Genomic DNA, 13019 nt, shown 5'->3' with positions numbered 1-13019 from the left:
ACATTGTTACGACATCACTTAACAGGCAGCGCCAGTCATTAAGTTTATCATGCCTGCAATGCAACCAACACACGTATTTCTCACAACAGCTCGCATTTTGCCAGCTATCGGGTAAAATTTTCTGCAGTGTGTTGGCGCCTTTCATGTCCCAAAACGCTTTACAGCCAATGAAGTATTTTTAAAGTGAGTCACTGTTGTAATGTGGTTAATGGCGCAGCCAGTATGCACACAGCACGATCCCACAAACAGCAATGTGTTCATGACCAGATAATCTGTTTTTGTCAGTGATGTTGATATAGGATTAAATATTGAATGAATGTTGTAACTGGTTTGTCCCAACATGCACCTAATTTCTGTTGTTGCCCTGTGGATACGTAGGTTCCTGTGACCGGTATGTTGCAAAATCGTTTCTCGAGAGTTTACTGTCTACCACTTTAATTGCCTTAATTATTATTTTCCGCATGGCAAAGTCACATTTCACTCAACGGTCACTCGTTCCAGAACAGAAGCTGCTTCCAGTGGTAGCGTGGCCGAGCGGTCTAAGGCGCTGGATCCAGGTTCCAGTCTCTTCGGAGGCGTGGGTTCAAATCCCACCGCTGCCACAATTTTCCCTGCGTAACACTTGCATTCTGTCAGCACAAGCATGGGCACCTGTTTCACAATGGGGCCATTTTGGTGTGGAAAAGTAGTTGGACTGTGAGCGGTGCCTTTAGTTTGTTGGCAAATGGCAATACCATCGAAGAGTTTGATGTCACCACTTGAAAATTGAAGGCCAGTTGAGCATGCTTTTTGCACGCTGGCCGCATTTGTGTGGATAAAAAGTAAATGTCAGAAGTGGGATTGGAAACCACGCCGCTAGAAGTGGGCTTGGCACCCACGTCCCAGAATACACCAACCTTTGGTAAGGTAAGGGTTACAGTCTTTGAGTTTGGCACCTTAAACCACTCGGCCACCCTGACAATGAACCGACTGCAACTGCAGAAAAGCGTGCTCCAATTCTGCACATTTACTGAGTTGCATCACAATCCTTCCTCCTGTGCAATCACACAACACGTACATTGTTACGACATCACTTAACAGGCAGCGCCAGTCATTAAGTTTATCATGCCTGCAATGCAACCAACACACGTATTTCTCACAACAGCTCGCATTTTGCCAGCTATCGGGTAAAATTTTCTGCAGTGTGTTGGCGCCTTTCATGTCCCAAAACGCTTTACAGCCAATGAAGTATTTTTAAAGTGAGTCACTGTTGTAATGTGGTTAATGGCGCAGCCAGTATGCACACAGCACGATCCCACAAACAGCAATGTGTTCATGACCAGATAATCTGTTTTTGTCAGTGATGTTGATATAGGATTAAATATTGAATGAATGTTGTAACTGGTTTGTCCCAACATGCACCTAATTTCTGTTGTTGCCCTGTGGATACGTAGGTTCCTGTGACCGGTATGTTGCAAAATCGTTTCTCGAGAGTTTACTGTCTACCACTTTAATTGCCTTAATTATTATTTTCCGCATGGCAAAGTCACATTTCACTCAACGGTCACTCGTTCCAGAACAGAAGCTGCTTCCAGTGGTAGCGTGGCCGAGCGGTCTAAGGCGCTAGATCCAGGTTCCAGTCTCTTCGGAGGCGTGGGTTCAAATCCCACCGCTGCCACAATTTTCCCTGCGTAACACTTGCATTCTGTCAGCACAAGCATGGGCACCTGTTTCACAAATGGGGCCATTTTGGTGTGGAAAAGTAGTTGGACTGTGAGCGGTGCCTTTAGTTTGTTGGCAAATGGCAATACCATCGAAGAGTTTGATGTCACCACTTGAAAATTGAAGGCCAGTTGAGCATGCTTTTTGCACGCTGGCCGCATTTGTGTGGATAAAAAGTAAATGTCAGAAGTGGGATTGGAAACCACGCCGCTAGAAGTGGGCTTGGCACCCACGTCCCAGAATACACCAACCTTTGGTAAGGTAAGGGTTACAGTCTTTGAGTTTGGCACCTTAAACCACTCGGCCACCCTGACAATGAACTGCAGAAAAGCGTGCTCCAATTCTGCACATTTACTGAGTTGCATCACAATCCTTCCTCCTGTGCAATCACACAACACGTACATTGTTACGACATCACTTAACAGGCAGCGCCAGTCATTAAGTTTATCATGCCTGCAATGCAACCAACACACGTATTTCTCACAACAGCTCGCATTTTGCCAGCTATCGGGTAAAATTTTCTGCAGTGTGTTGGCGCCTTTCATGTCCCAAAACGCTTTACAGCCAATGAAGTATTTTTAAAGTGAGTCACTGTTGTAATGTGGTTAATGGCGCAGCCAGTATGCACACAGCACGATCCCACAAACAGCAATGTGTTCATGACCAGATAATCTGTTTTTGTCAGTGATGTTGATATAGGATTAAATATTGAATGAATGTTGTAACTGGTTTGTCCCAACATGCACCTAATTTCTGTTGTTGCCCTGTGGATACGTAGGTTCCTGTGACCGGTATGTTGCAAAATCGTTTCTCGAGAGTTTACTGTCTACCACTTTAATTGCCTTAATTATTATTTTCCGCATGGCAAAGTCACATTTCACTCAACGGTCACTCGTTCCAGAACAGAAGCTGCTTCCAGTGGTAGCGTGGCCGAGCGGTCTAAGGCGCTGGATCCAGGTTCCAGTCTCTTCGGAGGCGTGGGTTCAAATCCCACCGCTGCCACAATTTTCCCTGCGTAACACTTGCATTCTGTCAGCACAAGCATGGGCACCTGTTTCACAATGGGGCCATTTTGGTGTGGAAAAGTAGTTGGACTGTGAGCGGTGCCTTTAGTTTGTTGGCAAATGGCAATACCATCGAAGAGTTTGATGTCACCACTTGAAAATTGAAGGCCAGTTGAGCATGCTTTTTGCACGCTGGCCGCATTTGTGTGGATAAAAAGTAAATGTCAGAAGTGGGATTGGAAACCACGCCGCTAGAAGTGGGCTTGGCACCCACGTCCCAGAATACACCAACCTTTGGTAAGGTAAGGGTTACAGTCTTTGAGTTTGGCACCTTAAACCACTCGGCCACCCTGACAATGAACCGACTGCAACTGCAGAAAAGCGTGCTCCAATTCTGCACATTTACTGAGTTGCATCACAATCCTTCCTCCTGTGCAATCACACAACACGTACATTGTTACGACATCACTTAACAGGCAGCGCCAGTCATTAAGTTTATCATGCCTGCAATGCAACCAACACACGTATTTCTCACAACAGCTCGCATTTTGCCAGCTATCGGGTAAAATTTTCTGCAGTGTGTTGGCGCCTTTCATGTCCCAAAACGCTTTACAGCCAATGAAGTATTTTTAAAGTGAGTCACTGTTGTAATGTGGTTAATGGCGCAGCCAGTATGCACACAGCACGATCCCACAAACAGCAATGTGTTCATGACCAGATAATCTGTTTTTGTCAGTGATGTTGATATAGGATTAAATATTGAATGAATGTTGTAACTGGTTTGTCCCAACATGCACCTAATTTCTGTTGTTGCCCTGTGGATACGTAGGTTCCTGTGACCGGTATGTTGCAAAATCGTTTCTCGAGAGTTTACTGTCTACCACTTTAATTGCCTTAATTATTATTTTCCGCATGGCAAAGTCACATTTCACTCAACGGTCACTCGTTCCAGAACAGAAGCTGCTTCCAGTGGTAGCGTGGCCGAGCGGTCTAAGGCGCTGGATCCAGGTTCCAGTCTCTTCGGAGGCGTGGGTTCAAATCCCACCGCTGCCACAATTTTCCCTGCGTAACACTTGCATTCTGTCAGCACAAGCATGGGCACCTGTTTCACAATGGGGCCATTTTGGTGTGGAAAAGTAGTTGGACTGTGAGCGGTGCCTTTAGTTTGTTGGCAAATGGCAATACCATCGAAGAGTTTGATGTCACCACTTGAAAATTGAAGGCCAGTTGAGCATGCTTTTTGCACGCTGGCCGCATTTGTGTGGATAAAAAGTAAATGTCAGAAGTGGGATTGGAAACCACGCCGCTAGAAGTGGGCTTGGCACCCACGTCCCAGAATACACCAACCTTTGGTAAGGTAAGGGTTACAGTCTTTGAGTTTGGCACCTTAAACCACTCGGCCACCCTGACAATGAACCGACTGCAACTGCAGAAAAGCGTGCTCCAATTCTGCACATTTACTGAGTTGCATCACAATCCTTCCTCCTGTGCAATCACACAACACGTACATTGTTACGACATCACTTAACAGGCAGCGCCAGTCATTAAGTTTATCATGCCTGCAATGCAACCAACACACGTATTTCTCACAACAGCTCGCATTTTGCCAGCTATCGGGTAAAATTTTCTGCAGTGTGTTGGCGCCTTTCATGTCCCAAAACGCTTTACAGCCAATGAAGTATTTTTAAAGTGAGTCACTGTTGTAATGTGGGAAATGGCGCAGCCAGTATGCACACAGCACGATCCCACAAACAGCAATGTGTTCATGACCAGATAATCTGTTTTTGTCAGTGATATTGATATAGGAATAAATATTGAATGAATGTTGTAACTGGTTTGTCCCAACATGCACCTAATTTCTGTTGTTGCCCTGTGGATACGTAGGTTCCTGTGACCGGTATGTTGCAAAATCGTTTCTCGAGAGTTGACTGTCTACCACTTTAATTGCCTTAATTATTATTTTCCGCATGGCAAAGTCACATTTCACTCAACGGTCACTCGTTCCAGAACAGAAGCTGCGTCCAGTGGTAGCGTGGCCGAGCGGTCTAAGGCGCTGGATCCAGGTTCCAGTCTCTTCGGAGGCGTGGGTTCAAATCCCACCGCTGCCAGAATTTTCCCTGCGTAACACTTGCATTCTGTCAGCACAAGCATGGGCACCTGTTTCACAATGGGGCCATTTTGGTGTGGAAAAGTAGTTGGACTGTGAGCGGTGCCTTTAGTTTGTTGGCAAATGGCAATACCATCGAAGAGTTTGATGTCACCACTTGAAAATTGAAGGCCAGTTGAGCATGCTTTTTGCACGCTGGCCGCATTTGTGTGGATAAAAAGTAAATGTCAGAAGTGGGATTGGAAACCACGCCGCTAGAAGTGGGCTTGGCACCCACGTCCCAGAATACACCAACCTTTGGTAAGGTAAGGGTTACAGTCTTTGAGTTTGGCACCTTAAACCACTCGGCCACCCTGACAATGAACTGCAGAAAAGCGTGCTCCAATTCTGCACATTTACTGAGTTGCATCACAATCCTTCCTCCTGTGCAATCACACAACACGTACATTGTTACGACATCACTTAACAGGCAGCGCCAGTCATTAAGTTTATCATGCCTGCAATGCAACCAACACACGTATTTCTCACAACAGCTCGCATTTTGCCAGCTATCGGGTAAAATTTTCTGCAGTGTGTTGGCGCCTTTCATGTCCCAAAACGCTTTACAGCCAATGAAGTATTTTTAAAGTGAGTCACTGTTGTAATGTGGGAAATGGCGCAGCCAGTATGCACACAGCACGATCCCACAAACAGCAATGTGTTCATGACCAGATAATCTGTTTTTGTCAGTGATGTTGATATAGGATTAAATATTGAATGAATGTTGTAACTGGTTTGTCCCAACATGCACCTAATTTCTGTTGTTGCCCTGTGGATACGTAGGTTCCTGTGACCGGTATGTTGCAAAATCGTTTCTCGAGAGTTTACTGTCTACCACTTTAATTGCCTTAATTATTATTTTCCGCATGGCAAAGTCACATTTCACTCAACGGTCACTCGTTCCAGAACAGAAGCTGCTTCCAGTGGTAGCGTGGCCGAGCGGTCTAAGGCGCTGGATCCAGGTTCCAGTCTCTTCGGAGGCGTGGGTTCAAATCCCACCGCTGCCACAATTTTCCCTGCGTAACACTTGCATTCTGTCAGCACAAGCATGGGCACCTGTTTCACAATGGGGCCATTTTGGTGTGGAAAAGTAGTTGGACTGTGAGCGGTGCCTTTAGTTTGTTGGCAAATGGCAATACCATCGAAGAGTTTGATGTCACCACTTGAAAATTGAAGGCCAGTTGAGCATGCTTTTTGCACGCTGGCCGCATTTGTGTGGATAAAAAGTAAATGTCAGAAGTGGGATTGGAAACCACGCCGCTAGAAGTGGGCTTGGCACCCACGTCCCAGAATACACCAACCTTTGGTAAGGTAAGGGTTACAGTCTTTGAGTTTGGCACCTTAAACCACTCGGCCACCCTGACAATGAACCGACTGCAACTGCAGAAAAGCGTGCTCCAATTCTGCACATTTACTGAGTTGCATCACAATCCTTCCTCCTGTGCAATCACACAACACGTACATTGTTACGACATCACTTAACAGGCAGCGCCAGTCATTAAGTTTATCATGCCTGCAATGCAACCAACACACGTATTTCTCACAACAGCTCGCATTTTGCCAGCTATCGGGTAAAATTTTCTGCAGTGTGTTGGCGCCTTTCATGTCCCAAAACGCTTTACAGCCAATGAAGTATTTTTAAAGTGAGTCACTGTTGTAATGTGGGAAATGGCGCAGCCAGTATGCACACAGCACGATCCCACAAACAGCAATGTGTTCATGACCAGATAATCTGTTTTTGTCAGTGATGTTGATATAGGAATAAATATTGAATGAATGTTGTAACTGGTTTGTCCCAACATGCACCTAATTTCTGTTGTTGCCCTGTGGATACGTAGGTTCCTGTGACCGGTATGTTGCAAAATCGTTTCTCGAGAGTTGACTGTCTACCACTTTAATTGCCTTAATTATTATTTTCCGCATGGCAAAGTCACATTTCACTCAACGGTCACTCGTTCCAGAACAGAAGCTGCGTCCAGTGGTAGCGTGGCCGAGCGGTCTAAGGCGCTGGATCCAGGTTCCAGTCTCTTCGGAGGCGTGGGTTCAAATCCCACCGCTGCCAGAATTTTCCCTGCGTAACACTTGCATTCTGTCAGCACAAGCATGGGCACCTGTTTCACAATGGGGCCATTTTGGTGTGGAAAAGTAGTTGGACTGTGAGCGGTGCCTTTAGTTTGTTGGCAAATGGCAATACCATCGAAGAGTTTGATGTCACCACTTGAAAATTGAAGGCCAGTTGAGCATGCTTTTTGCACGCTGGCCGCATTTGTGTGGATAAAAAGTAAATGTCAGAAGTGGGATTGGAAACCACGCCGCTAGAAGTGGGCTTGGCACCCACGTCCCAGAATACACCAACCTTTGGTAAGGTAAGGGTTACAGTCTTTGAGTTTGGCACCTTAAACCACTCGGCCACCCTGACAATGAACTGCAGAAAAGCGTGCTCCAATTCTGCACATTTACTGAGTTGCATCACAATCCTTCCTCCTGTGCAATCACACAACACGTACATTGTTACGACATCACTTAACAGGCAGCGCCAGTCATTAAGTTTATCATGCCTGCAATGCAACCAACACACGTATTTCTCACAACAGCTCGCATTTTGCCAGCTATCGGGTAAAATTTTCTGCAGTGTGTTGGCGCCTTTCATGTCCCAAAACGCTTTACAGCCAATGAAGTATTTTTAAAGTGAGTCACTGTTGTAATGTGGGAAATGGCGCAGCCAGTATGCACACAGCACGATCCCACAAACAGCAATGTGTTCATGACCAGATAATCTGTTTTTGTCAGTGATGTTGATATAGGAATAAATATTGAATGAATGTTGTAACTGGTTTGTCCCAACATGCACCTAATTTCTGTTGTTGCCCTGTGGATACGTAGGTTCCTGTGACCGGTATGTTGCAAAATCGTTTCTCGAGAGTTGACTGTCTACCACTTTAATTGCCTTAATTATTATTTTCCGCATGGCAAAGTCACATTTCACTCAACGGTCACTCGTTCCAGAACAGAAGCTGCGTCCAGTGGTAGCGTGGCCGAGCGGTCTAAGGCGCTGGATCCAGGTTCCAGTCTCTTCGGAGGCGTGGGTTCAAATCCCACCGCTGCCAGAATTTTCCCTGCGTAACACTTGCATTCTGTCAGCACAAGCATGGGCACCTGTTTCACAATGGGGCCATTTTGGTGTGGAAAAGTAGTTGGACTGTGAGCGGTGCCTTTAGTTTGTTGGCAAATGGCAATACCATCGAAGTGTTTGATGTCACCACTTGAAAATTGAAGGCCAGTTGAGCATGCTTTTTGCACGCTGGCCGCATTTGTGTGGATAAAAAGTAAATGTCAGAAGTGGGATTGGAAACCACGCCGCTAGAAATGGGCTTGGCACCCACGTCCCAGAATACACCAACCTTTGGTAAGGTAAGGGTTACAGTCTTTGAGTTTGGCACCTTAAACCACTCGGCCACCCTGACAATGAACTGCAGAAAAGCGTGCTCCAATTCTGCACATTTACTGAGTTGCATCACAATCCTTCCTCCTGTGCAATCACACAACACGTACATTGTTACGACATCACTTAACAGGCAGCGCCAGTCATTAAGTTTATCATGCCTGCAATGCAACCAACACACGTATTTCTCACAACAGCTCGCATTTTGCCAGCTATCGGGTAAAATTTTCTGCAGTGTGTTGGCGCCTTTCATGTCCCAAAACGCTTTACAGCCAATGAAGTATTTTTAAAGTGAGTCACTGTTGTAATGTGGGAAATGGCGCAGCCAGTATGCACACAGCACGATCCCACAAACAGCAATGTGTTCATGACCAGATAATCTGTTTTTGTCAGTGATGTTGATATAGGATTAAATATTGAATGAATGTTGTAACTGGTTTGTCCCAACATGCACCTAATTTCTGTTGTTGCCCTGTGGATACGTAGGTTCCTGTGACCGGTATGTTGCAAAATCGTTTCTCGAGAGTTTACTGTCTACCACTTTAATTGCCTTAATTATTATTTTCCGCATGGCAAAGTCACATTTCACTCAACGGTCACTCGTTCCAGAACAGAAGCTGCTTCCAGTGGTAGCGTGGCCGAGCGGTCTAAGGCGCTGGATCCAGGTTCCAGTCTCTTCGGAGGCGTGGGTTCAAATCCCACCGCTGCCACAATTTTCCCTGCGTAACACTTGCATTCTGTCAGCACAAGCATGGGCACCTGTTTCACAATGGGGCCATTTTGGTGTGGAAAAGTAGTTGGACTGTGAGCGGTGCCTTTAGTTTGTTGGCAAATGGCAATACCATCGAAGAGTTTGATGTCACCACTTGAAAATTGAAGGCCAGTTGAGCATGCTTTTTGCACGCTGGCCGCATTTGTGTGGATAAAAAGTAAATGTCAGAAGTGGGATTGGAAACCACGCCGCTAGAAGTGGGCTTGGCACCCACGTCCCAGAATACACCAACCTTTGGTAAGGTAAGGGTTACAGTCTTTGAGTTTGGCACCTTAAACCACTCGGCCACCCTGACAATGAACCGACTGCAACTGCAGAAAAGCGTGCTCCAATTCTGCACATTTACTGAGTTGCATCACAATCCTTCCTCCTGTGCAATCACACAACACGTACATTGTTACGACATCACTTAACAGGCAGCGCCAGTCATTAAGTTTATCATGCCTGCAATGCAACCAACACACGTATTTCTCACAACAGCTCGCATTTTGCCAGCTATCGGGTAAAATTTTCTGCAGTGTGTTGGCGCCTTTCATGTCCCAAAACGCTTTACAGCCAATGAAGTATTTTTAAAGTGAGTCACTGTTGTAATGTGGGAAATGGCGCAGCCAGTATGCACACAGCACGATCCCACAAACAGCAATGTGTTCATGACCAGATAATCTGTTTTTGTCAGTGATGTTGATATAGGAATAAATATTGAATGAATGTTGTAACTGGTTTGTCCCAACATGCACCTAATTTCTGTTGTTGCCCTGTGGATACGTAGGTTCCTGTGACCGGTATGTTGCAAAATCGTTTCTCGAGAGTTGACTGTCTACCACTTTAATTGCCTTAATTATTATTTTCCGCATGGCAAAGTCACATTTCACTCAACGGTCACTCGTTCCAGAACAGAAGCTGCGTCCAGTGGTAGCGTGGCCGAGCGGTCTAAGGCGCTGGATCCAGGTTCCAGTCTCTTCGGAGGCGTGGGTTCAAATCCCACCGCTGCCAGAATTTTCCCTGCGTAACACTTGCATTCTGTCAGCACAAGCATGGGCACCTGTTTCACAATGGGGCCATTTTGGTGTGGAAAAGTAGTTGGACTGTGAGCGGTGCCTTTAGTTTGTTGGCAAATGGCAATACCATCGAAGAGTTTGATGTCACCACTTGAAAATTGAAGGCCAGTTGAGCATGCTTTTTGCACGCTGGCCGCATTTGTGTGGATAAAAAGTAAATGTCAGAAGTGGGATTGGAAACCACGCCGCTAGAAGTGGGCTTGGCACCCACGTCCCAGAATACACCAACCTTTGGTAAGGTAAGGGTTACAGTCTTTGAGTTTGGCACCTTAAACCACTCGGCCACCCTGACAATGAACTGCAGAAAAGCGTGCTCCAATTCTGCACATTTACTGAGTTGCATCACAATCCTTCCTCCTGTGCAATCACACAACACGTACATTGTTACGACATCACTTAACAGGCAGCGCCAGTCATTAAGTTTATCATGCCTGCAATGCAACCAACACACGTATTTCTCACAACAGCTCGCATTTTGCCAGCTATCGGGTAAAATTTTCTGCAGTGTGTTGGCGCCTTTCATGTCCCAAAACGCTTTACAGCCAATGAAGTATTTTTAAAGTGAGTCACTGTTGTAATGTGGGAAATGGCGCAGCCAGTATGCACACAGCACGATCCCACAAACAGCAATGTGTTCATGACCAGATAATCTGTTTTTGTCAGTGATGTTGATATAGGAATAAATATTGAATGAATGTTGTAACTGGTTTGTCCCAACATGCACCTAATTTCTGTTGTTGCCCTGTGGATACGTAGGTTCCTGTGACCGGTATGTTGCAAAATCGTTTCTCGAGAGTTGACTGTCTACCACTTTAATTGCCTTAATTATTATTTTCCGCATGGCAAAGTCACATTTCACTCAACGGTCACTCGTTCCAGAACAGAAGCTGCGTCCAGTGGTAGCGTGGCCGAGCGGTCTAAGGCGCTGGATCCAGGTTCCAGTCTCTTCGGAGGCGTGGGTTCAAATCCCACCGCTGCCAGAATTTTCCCTGCGTAACACTTGCATTCTGTCAGCACAAGCATGGGCACCTGTTTCACAATGGGGCCATTTTGGTGTGGAAAAGTAGTTGGACTGTGAGCGGTGCCTTTAGTTTGTTGGCAAATGGCAATACCATCGAAGTGTTTGATGTCACCACTTGAAAATTGAAGGCCAGTTGAGCATGCTTTTTGCACGCTGGCCGCATTTGTGTGGATAAAAAGTAAATGTCAGAAGTGGGATTGGAAACCACGCCGCTAGAAATGGGCTTGGCACCCACGTCCCAGAATACACCAACCTTTGGTAAGGTAAGGGTTACAGTCTTTGAGTTTGGCACCTTAAACCACTCGGCCACCCTGACAATGAACTGCAGAAAAGCGTGCTCCAATTCTGCACATTTACTGAGTTGCATCACAATCCTTCCTCCTGTGCAATCACACAACACGTACATTGTTACGACATCACTTAACAGGCAGCGCCAGTCATTAAGTTTATCATGCCTGCAATGCAACCAACACACGTATTTCTCACAACAGCTCGCATTTTGCCAGCTATCGGGTAAAATTTTCTGCAGTGTGTTGGCGCCTTTCATGTCCCAAAACGCTTTACAGCCAATGAAGTATTTTTAAAGTGAGTCACTGTTGTAATGTGGGAAATGGCGCAGCCAGTATGCACACAGCACGATCCCACAAACAGCAATGTGTTCATGACCAGATAATCTGTTTTTGTCAGTGATGTTGATATAGGATTAAATATTGAATGAATGTTGTAACTGGTTTGTCCCAACATGCACCTAATTTCTGTTGTTGCCCTGTGGATACGTAGGTTCCTGTGACCGGTATGTTGCAAAATCGTTTCTCGAGAGTTTACTGTCTACCACTTTAATTGCCTTAATTATTATTTTCCGCATGGCAAAGTCACATTTCACTCAACGGTCACTCGTTCCAGAACAGAAGCTGCTTCCAGTGGTAGCGTGGCCGAGCGGTCTAAGGCGCTGGATCCAGGTTCCAGTCTCTTCGGAGGCGTGGGTTCAAATCCCACCGCTGCCACAATTTTCCCTGCGTAACACTTGCATTCTGTCAGCACAAGCATGGGCACCTGTTTCACAATGGGGCCATTTTGGTGTGGAAAAGTAGTTGGACTGTGAGCGGTGCCTTTAGTTTGTTGGCAAATGGCAATACCATCGAAGAGTTTGATGTCACCACTTGAAAATTGAAGGCCAGTTGAGCATGCTTTTTGCACGCTGGCCGCATTTGTGTGGATAAAAAGTAAATGTCAGAAGTGGGATTGGAAACCACGCCGCTAGAAGTGGGCTTGGCACCCACGTCCCAGAATACACCAACCTTTGGTAAGGTAAGGGTTACAGTCTTTGAGTTTGGCACCTTAAACCACTCGGCCACCCTGACAATGAACCGACTGCAACTGCAGAAAAGCGTGCTCCAATTCTGCACATTTACTGAGTTGCATCACAATCCTTCCTCCTGTGCAATCACACAACACGTACATTGTTACGACATCACTTAACAGGCAGCGCCAGTCATTAAGTTTATCATGCCTGCAATGCAACCAACACACGTATTTCTCACAACAGCTCGCATTTTGCCAGCTATCGGGTAAAATTTTCTGCAGTGTGTTGGCGCCTTTCATGTCCCAAAACGCTTTACAGCCAATGAAGTATTTTTAAAGTGAGTCACTGTTGTAATGTGGGAAATGGCGCAGCCAGTATGCACACAGCACGATCCCACAAACAGCAATGTGTTCATGACCAGATAATCTGTTTTTGTCAGTGATGTTGATATAGGAATAAATATTGAATGAATGTTGTAACTGGTTTGTCCCAACATGCACCTAATTTCTGTTGTTGCCCTGTGGATACGTAGGTTCCTGTGACCGGTATGTTGCAAAATCGTTTCTCGAGAG

The 13019-nt window shown here is 45.8% G+C and overlaps 11 non-coding genes across 11 annotated transcripts; all 11 read left to right on the top strand.

The window, feature by feature from the left end:
* The first annotated feature begins 520 nt into the window (after nucleotides 1-520).
* Nucleotides 521-602, top strand: trnal-cag (transfer RNA leucine (anticodon CAG)). Its single transcript has one exon. It is a non-coding gene; the product is annotated as a tRNA-Leu (tRNA).
* A 2019-nt stretch (nucleotides 603-2621) lies between these two features.
* trnal-cag (transfer RNA leucine (anticodon CAG)) lies at nucleotides 2622-2703 on the top strand. The gene has a single exon. It is a non-coding gene; the product is annotated as a tRNA-Leu (tRNA).
* Nucleotides 2704-3676: 973 nt separating this feature from the next.
* trnal-cag (transfer RNA leucine (anticodon CAG)) lies at nucleotides 3677-3758 on the top strand. The gene has a single exon. It is a non-coding gene; the product is annotated as a tRNA-Leu (tRNA).
* Nucleotides 3759-4731: 973 nt separating this feature from the next.
* trnal-cag (transfer RNA leucine (anticodon CAG)) lies at nucleotides 4732-4813 on the top strand. Its single transcript has one exon. It is a non-coding gene; the product is annotated as a tRNA-Leu (tRNA).
* A 963-nt stretch (nucleotides 4814-5776) lies between these two features.
* On the top strand, nucleotides 5777-5858 carry trnal-cag (transfer RNA leucine (anticodon CAG)). Its single transcript has one exon. It is a non-coding gene; the product is annotated as a tRNA-Leu (tRNA).
* A 973-nt stretch (nucleotides 5859-6831) lies between these two features.
* On the top strand, nucleotides 6832-6913 carry trnal-cag (transfer RNA leucine (anticodon CAG)). The gene has a single exon. It is a non-coding gene; the product is annotated as a tRNA-Leu (tRNA).
* Nucleotides 6914-7876: 963 nt separating this feature from the next.
* On the top strand, nucleotides 7877-7958 carry trnal-cag (transfer RNA leucine (anticodon CAG)). Its single transcript has one exon. It is a non-coding gene; the product is annotated as a tRNA-Leu (tRNA).
* Nucleotides 7959-8921: 963 nt separating this feature from the next.
* trnal-cag (transfer RNA leucine (anticodon CAG)) lies at nucleotides 8922-9003 on the top strand. Its single transcript has one exon. It is a non-coding gene; the product is annotated as a tRNA-Leu (tRNA).
* Nucleotides 9004-9976: 973 nt separating this feature from the next.
* Nucleotides 9977-10058, top strand: trnal-cag (transfer RNA leucine (anticodon CAG)). Its single transcript has one exon. It is a non-coding gene; the product is annotated as a tRNA-Leu (tRNA).
* Nucleotides 10059-11021: 963 nt separating this feature from the next.
* On the top strand, nucleotides 11022-11103 carry trnal-cag (transfer RNA leucine (anticodon CAG)). Its single transcript has one exon. It is a non-coding gene; the product is annotated as a tRNA-Leu (tRNA).
* Nucleotides 11104-12066: 963 nt separating this feature from the next.
* Nucleotides 12067-12148, top strand: trnal-cag (transfer RNA leucine (anticodon CAG)). The gene has a single exon. It is a non-coding gene; the product is annotated as a tRNA-Leu (tRNA).
* Nucleotides 12149-13019: the final 871 nt, after the last annotated feature.

Source organism: Pristiophorus japonicus, chromosome 8, assembly GCF_044704955.1.
Source record: "Pristiophorus japonicus isolate sPriJap1 chromosome 8, sPriJap1.hap1, whole genome shotgun sequence".
Classification (NCBI taxonomy): Eukaryota; Metazoa; Chordata; class Chondrichthyes; family Pristiophoridae; genus Pristiophorus; species Pristiophorus japonicus.
This window is presented reverse-complemented; position numbering and strand designations above follow the sequence as displayed.